We start from the raw sequence: 7031 nt of genomic DNA, 5'->3' as shown, positions 1-7031 counted from the left end.
CCAACGTGGGGGGGGGGGCTCCTCCTCTTTTATTTTTGTTTTTTTGATTTGTTCTTTTCTCTTTAGTTATTATTATTTAGTTTCCTCTTAGTTTCTGTTTTATAAAAATTATCACTAGTACCTAAAATTGCATTTATAATTATACTACTGCCATAGTAATTATTAACCCAAAACAAAATAGTTTAATATTTAATAAAATCCAATAGGTATTTATTTAATTGTTTTAACTACTGTTTTAATTACCTAAGTGCATTTAAACCTTTTATAACAATGTGGTTTCTCCACCATTACTACTTATGCATTATTTGGCTCACCCGAACATTTAGTTTTAATATTTGAAAATTTTATTGTTTGCCTTTATTTTAAATTTGAAATTTGAACTGGGTTTCGAACTGACACGAGTTTATCCACAATAACCGAGGTGACGTGGCATCCTTAGCGGGGGATTACTGTAGCTTAATTATCCGGGCGTCACAATTCTCCCCCACTACAAGAAATCTCGTCCCGAGATTTAAGAGGGGAGTAATGGGGAAAGGATTTGGTTACGAAATTCTAACGGATCTTCTCAATATTGGCTGCTCTTCTCGAAGAGATCGATCCATTACATTGATGTCTTCATTCCACTACTTCAGGTCATCATTATGAAGTCGTCATCCTTTCTTCGGGGGTTCCTTCATACTTACGAATAGGTAACGGGGCAGATCGGCAATGACAGAATGCTATATGGGTAATAATCTGGGATAATCCCATGAATGAGCATATGAGTACCTCTCGGGTTGAACAATTAAAACACATCGAGAGTAAGGTTCGAAGGTACCATAAGAAGTTTGAAGCGGATAGACAATCGTTCGTTGTCGGAAACAGAGTGTGAAAGGGGTTTAGAGCAATGGGAATAATTATTGTGTTTCATACCAGAATTGATGATCTCTCGGAAGGTAGCTCGTGAATTGCATACGAGGCCACACGCGAGGAACAATCTTGGGAACAAGGAGTGTAAGCGAGTCAGGTTTCGACCCTGTGGAACTGTGGGTTATGGGCCCACCATGTGGGTTAAAAGTAGGATGGCGATGACGTCTTACACGATCATGTAAGCAAGGCACGTCATAGAATAACCGGTCAGTTATGTTGGCAGCATCGTTGGTACCAAGGGCGAAGGACAAAGAGAACCATTTTCCTGCTCGTTGAAACGAGCCGGACCAGTAGGTAAAGTTCTCGTCCATCGGTGGTTACCGGAATGTCATCAATAAAAGTAACAGGGTCTTACTGACAGAGTTGTACAACGAGGTGTTTACTAAGCAGGGAATTATCACTGCTCAGTTAAGTCAGATTACAAGAAAGGTTAAACAAGACAATGGAAAGGAAAATGCGATTATCAAGTTTAAACAGAACAATGGAAATGAAAATGTGTATACACACATATTTCGGGGGTATATCCTTCCCAAGGACAAGCGGAGCATGATATTCATGACAGGATAGAAAGTAGAAAACCATTTAGGTAAGGGGGGAGGAATCTCATGATATTACCCATACAACAGTGTTAGGATAAATGATAAAGAAAATTTAGCATTGTGCTTCAAATGTTCATGTTGAAAATCAGAGTACCACAGACATGCTTCGGGATAGCATTGACATGTTCTTCAAGCAAAGGTGAGACTTGGGATACATGAAGGATCCATCAGGAACATATTGTAGAATAAGTCTTACAATTTCCACATGGAAGAATGGATAGCTTTGTAGAAAAGGAAACTATAACATTAGGTCCTCTGGCCAGGTGTGCTAGGCATGACATCACCTTACCGGGTCATATAAAGACAAATGGTATAAATCTTGGAAATATGTTCCAACCATCATATCTGACCGCGATTTAGATCTGATTGGTGTCAAGATATCTCAGACACGGGATGCCTGAGAAGAAAAGGTGCAACGCAAATTGACGAGATGACATTGTACGATTCCCGTGGAAATGAACTATGAAAGCAAGTTCCAAAACAAGAGTTCATCATTAAACCAAGGAGAGGGTTAGGAGGTGGCTGATGGACTCACCACATTCCATTGAGATTTCCAAAAGATGGATTTCCACAATTATTTGTACAAGGAGATAGCTTTTGTCAGTCCAAATGATATAATGAGGTATGCTCGAGGAAACATACACGATTGAACATTGGTTGACTGTGCACCCGAAATACGGACTTAGGTAGCACAAACAATGTTAGAATGGCGATTCGATAACCAATGGTCTAAGAATGAAATGTTGACCATTAACTTCAAAGCAATAAGGTTGCTAGAAGTTTTTAAAATTACTAGTCCATCTGTCGGTATTCCTGTTAGGAACAACACGGGGACCAAGAAAAGAATGGTGATGGTGAAGTATCACTTATATCAAGAATTCTCAAGAGGTGGTGAAATTCTCACAACATTGAGGACAAAAGAGATGTTAACGTTCCAAGGTAAAGAAGAACAATTGCTGGATAGCAAGGAACTCAAGGTATAACACCAAACACGAACAAGCTTATGTTGGTGGGAAAGCAATAAAGTGGTCGATGATAACACAGATCATCGAGGGCAAGGATGGTATTTCTCATCATGAACTCAATCGATATCCTGGGAGAGCGCATAAGGTTGATGATGATCACGACACATTTGTCGAGAGATTTCATGAAGATGTAATCAATCAGCGACGACATCAAGTCAAAGGAATGATGAAGCAGACGGTTATTGGAACCATGGGTAGGACACAAACTTGAAATCAAGCTTGTTGTTCAAGGTGAAATGGTATGAGAGGAAGATCGGCGTAAGCTTAGCTCATCATCGAAAGTTGTGCTCTAGGGTTAAGGACCAGGCAGCATAGTTAAAATTTAGCACGCTAATGATATAGCTGATCAGGCTAGGTATGACTTAAATGATTATTAAACTCGTAAGCAACGAAAATTACTTAGAGTTATTGAATCGGAGTGCGGACTTGATTCACTATTCGGTGTTCTCGATTGACAAACAACCCAGAACCCATGAAGTGACAAAGACAAGGTAAGGTAGTACTTCATCAAAGTTTATAAGATGTAGTGCAATGGTAAGATATCCTCGAGATACCAGGGGTAATACTCAAAGGTAGATCATAATAGAGGTTGGGCAGGCGTATTGACCTGCAGAAGACAAGTGATTTAACTTGTCCAAGAAATGGTATTTAAAGGAGAACATGGTCGAAAACCACGATCAAAATGATCGAACCACGGATACAAGATGAACTTATAACAAGGGGGGTAATTATTTTTACGAGCAGCTTCCATGATAAGTTATACATCGTGTCCATGGGCATGAACGCAAGGTTCAAGGTCGACTCCCAATTCTTCAATGTATAACCTTCCATTCACTTCTCGCCGTGATAAAGGCATTAGTGTTGAAAGTTTTACCTGGTGAAATACCAGATGAGTATGACTCGTGAAAACTTCCGAGTTCACACATATTAAGGAAGGCATAGGTTCAACCCGTCAGGGTATCGTGGAAACATATACCACAAGCTTCAATAGTAAATACCACCAGCTCGAAAACAGAGCATGGTTGAGAAAACAGAGGATACAATTTACCAAAGGCATTGTGTATCAGGGGAAGAACTCAAGGTTTTGAGAATATGCAGGAACGGTCGGATAATAATCCACCAAAGGATCTGGCGGACCGCAAAGAAAACGATTTGAGTATATATGTTCAGCCAGAAAAAGAAATAATGCCAAGGCATCGGATTATAGAAAAATCTGGATAATTCGAGACCTTAAATGCAAGGAATTATGATTTCCAAATCGGGGGATCAAAAGCAGACGCTCTGATCAAAAGACAAGTAAGTTGAATAGACTTAGAGGCACAAACGATGGCAATTTGATTGGTCGACAACCAGCTCATGTTCAAAATGACGTCCGAGCCGGAAGGATAATTTTCAGGGAATAACTAATGATTGTGTGCATTCACACACATGTTGATCCAGCATGATCAGAATGTCGATCACAAAGTATTTTAATGAATATTGCTAGACATATGGAAGTAACCATTATGCAAGCAGGTAAAGAAGATCAAGAGCAATAGGCTACTGAGGATTTCGGAAGATCAAATGGCATTTCGAAGAATTTTGCGAAACACCTGAACAACTAGGGATGAACGAATCCCCGGTAAGTGTGAGGAATTATTCATACATGTATTCATGAGGAAAAGAAGCTGCAAGGCAGCAGACCCAAAGGATTCTCGGAATATCCGAAGTATTTCAGGGTATCTTGTAATAACAAGAACAATTGGAAATGAAGTTATGGACGACAAGTGTATGTAGCTTTCCATAGGGATTTATCGATGGCAGGGAATTGCAAAAGCAACGGGCACAAAGTCTCGAAAGAGTGTCGGGGAGTAACTTCGAAATCTTCTGGTGCAGTAGGCGATCATCTGTGATAGGGGGCTCTCCGGGAGAAGTAGTTACGAGAACCTAGAGTCAGATTTAGTAAAATCATTTAACCCGAATAGAACAGAGATCAGAGTCCCAGAGAAAGGATCGAGGAGTAAAAGATCCTAATACCACCCAATGGCGACGTGGGCCCGTAAGCTGCACAACCATGTTAGTAAAAGTTTTTCAATGACTAGACTCGACTTCGGCCAAGGAGTTGGAAAGGGGGATTCCTACAGGCAGTTGGCTCTGATACCAACTTGTGACGCCCCCGATTTGACCGTACACTAATCATGCACGCAAATGTGTACGATCAAGATCAGGGACTCACGGGAAGATATCACAACACAACTACAAGTAAAACAAGTCATACAAGCATCATATTACAAGCCAGGGGCCTCGAGGGCTCGAATACAAGTGCTCGATCATAGACGAGTCAGCGGAAGCAACAATATCTGAGTACAAACATAAGTTAAACAAGTATGCCTTAAGAAGGCTAGCACAAACTGGGATACAGATCGAAAGAGGCGCATGCCTCCTGCCTGGATCCTCCTAAACTACTCCTGGTCGTCGTCAGCGGCCTCCACGTAGCAGCAGGCACCTCCGGTGTAGTAGGAGTCATCGTCGACGGTGGCGTCTGGCTCCTGTGCTCCAGCATCTGGTTGCGACAACCAGGTAGCAAGGAAAGGGGGGAAAGAGGGAGAAAAGCAACCGTGAGTACTCATCCAAAGTACTCGCAAGCAAGGAGCTACACTACATATGCATGGGTATATGTGTAAAGGGCCATATCGATGTACTGAACTGCAGAATGCCAGAATAAGAGGGGGATAGCTAACCCTGTCGAAGACTACGCTTTCGGCCACCTCCATCTTGCAGCATGTAGAAGAGAGTAGATGGTAAGTTCACCAAGTAGCATCGCATAGCATAATCCTACCCGGCGATCCCCTCCTCGTCGCCCTGTTAGAGAGCGATCACCGGGTTATATCTGGCACTTGGAAGGGTGTGTTTTATTAAGTATCCGGTTCTAGTTGTCATAAGGTCAAGGTACAACTCCGGGTCGTCCTTTTACCGAGGGACACGGCTATTCGAATAGATAAACTTCCCTGCAGGGGTGCACCACATAACCCAACACGCTCGATCCCATTTGGCCGGACACACTTTCCTGGGTCATGCCCGGCCTCGGAAGATCAACACATCGCAGCCCTACCTAGGCACAACAGAGAGGTCAGCACGCCGGTCTAAATCCTATGGCGCAGGGGTCTTGGCCCATCGCCCATTGCACACCTGCACGTTGCGAGGACGGCCGGAAGCAGACCTAGCCTAGCAGGCGTTCCAGTCCAATCCGGCGCGCGCCGCTCCATCGCTGACGTCACGAAGGCTTCGGCTGATACCACGACGTCGAGTGCCCATAACTGTTCCCGCGTAGTTGGTTAGTGCTTATAAGCCAGTGGCCAGACTCAGATCAAATACCAAGATCTCGTTAAGCGTGTTATTTTTAAGTATCCGCGGACGCCCACCAGGGACAGGCCCACCTCTCTCCTAGGTGGTCTCAACCTGCCCTGTCGCTCCGCCACAAAGTAATAGTCGGGGGCCGTCAGGAACCCAGGGCCACCTCTACCGGGATGGAGCCACCTGTCCTTTCACCCCCCTCATCAGAATCACTTGCGGGTACTCAACGAGCTGACCCGACTTTAGTCACCACATGTGTCATGTATATAAATATATAGTATATACCCGTGATCACCTCCCGAAGTGGTCACGGCCCAGTAGTATAGCATGGCAGACGGACAAGAGTGTAGGGCCACTGATGGAACACTAGCATCCTATACTAAGCAGTAGGATAGCAGGTAAGGGTAACAACAGTAGCAACAATGACAGGCTATGCAACAGAATAGGATTAACCGAAAGCAGTAACATGCTACATAACTCTAATGCAAGCAGTATAGAGAAGAATAGGCGATATCTGGTGATCAGGGGGGGGGCTTGCCTGGTTGCTCTGGCAAGAAGGAGTGGTCGTCAACTCCGTAGTCGAACGGGGTAGCAGCAGCGTCGGTCTCGTAGTCTACCGGAGAGAAGAGGGGGAAGAAACAATAAATACAGTGCAAACATAAGCATGGCGATGCAAGACATGACAATGAGCGGTGCTAGGGGTGCCCAATCGCGGTAGGAGGAGATACCGGCGAAGGGGGAAAACATCCGGGAAAGTATTCCCAGTGTTTCGCGTTTTCGGACAAATGAACTGGAGGTGAAATGTTGCATGTTCACTAAGCTAGGGATGCGTGGCGGACAAACGGGCTACGTATCTGGATTTGTCTCGTCGTTCTGAGCAACTTTCATGTACAAAGTTTTTCCATCCGAGCTACGGTTTATTTTATATTAATTTAAAAAGATTTAATCATTTTTAGAATTTATTTAATTATTTTAAATCAACATTATCCAAAATAGTATATGCTGACGTCAACATGACGTCATCAGTCAACAGGGCGTTGACTGGGTCAAACTATCGTGTGGGGTGATCGGGGGGAGTGGGGGTAGGTGGAGTTAGGGTTCGGAGAGGATAGGCCATATAGGCCGTGACTGGGCCGGCCAGTTGGTTAGGTAGCTGGGCCGGTTG

Source organism: Triticum aestivum, chromosome 2D (assembly GCF_018294505.1).
Source record: "Triticum aestivum cultivar Chinese Spring chromosome 2D, IWGSC CS RefSeq v2.1, whole genome shotgun sequence".
NCBI classification, from domain to species: Eukaryota; Viridiplantae; Streptophyta; class Magnoliopsida; order Poales; family Poaceae; genus Triticum; species Triticum aestivum.
Note: the sequence above shows the minus strand (reverse complement) of the source record.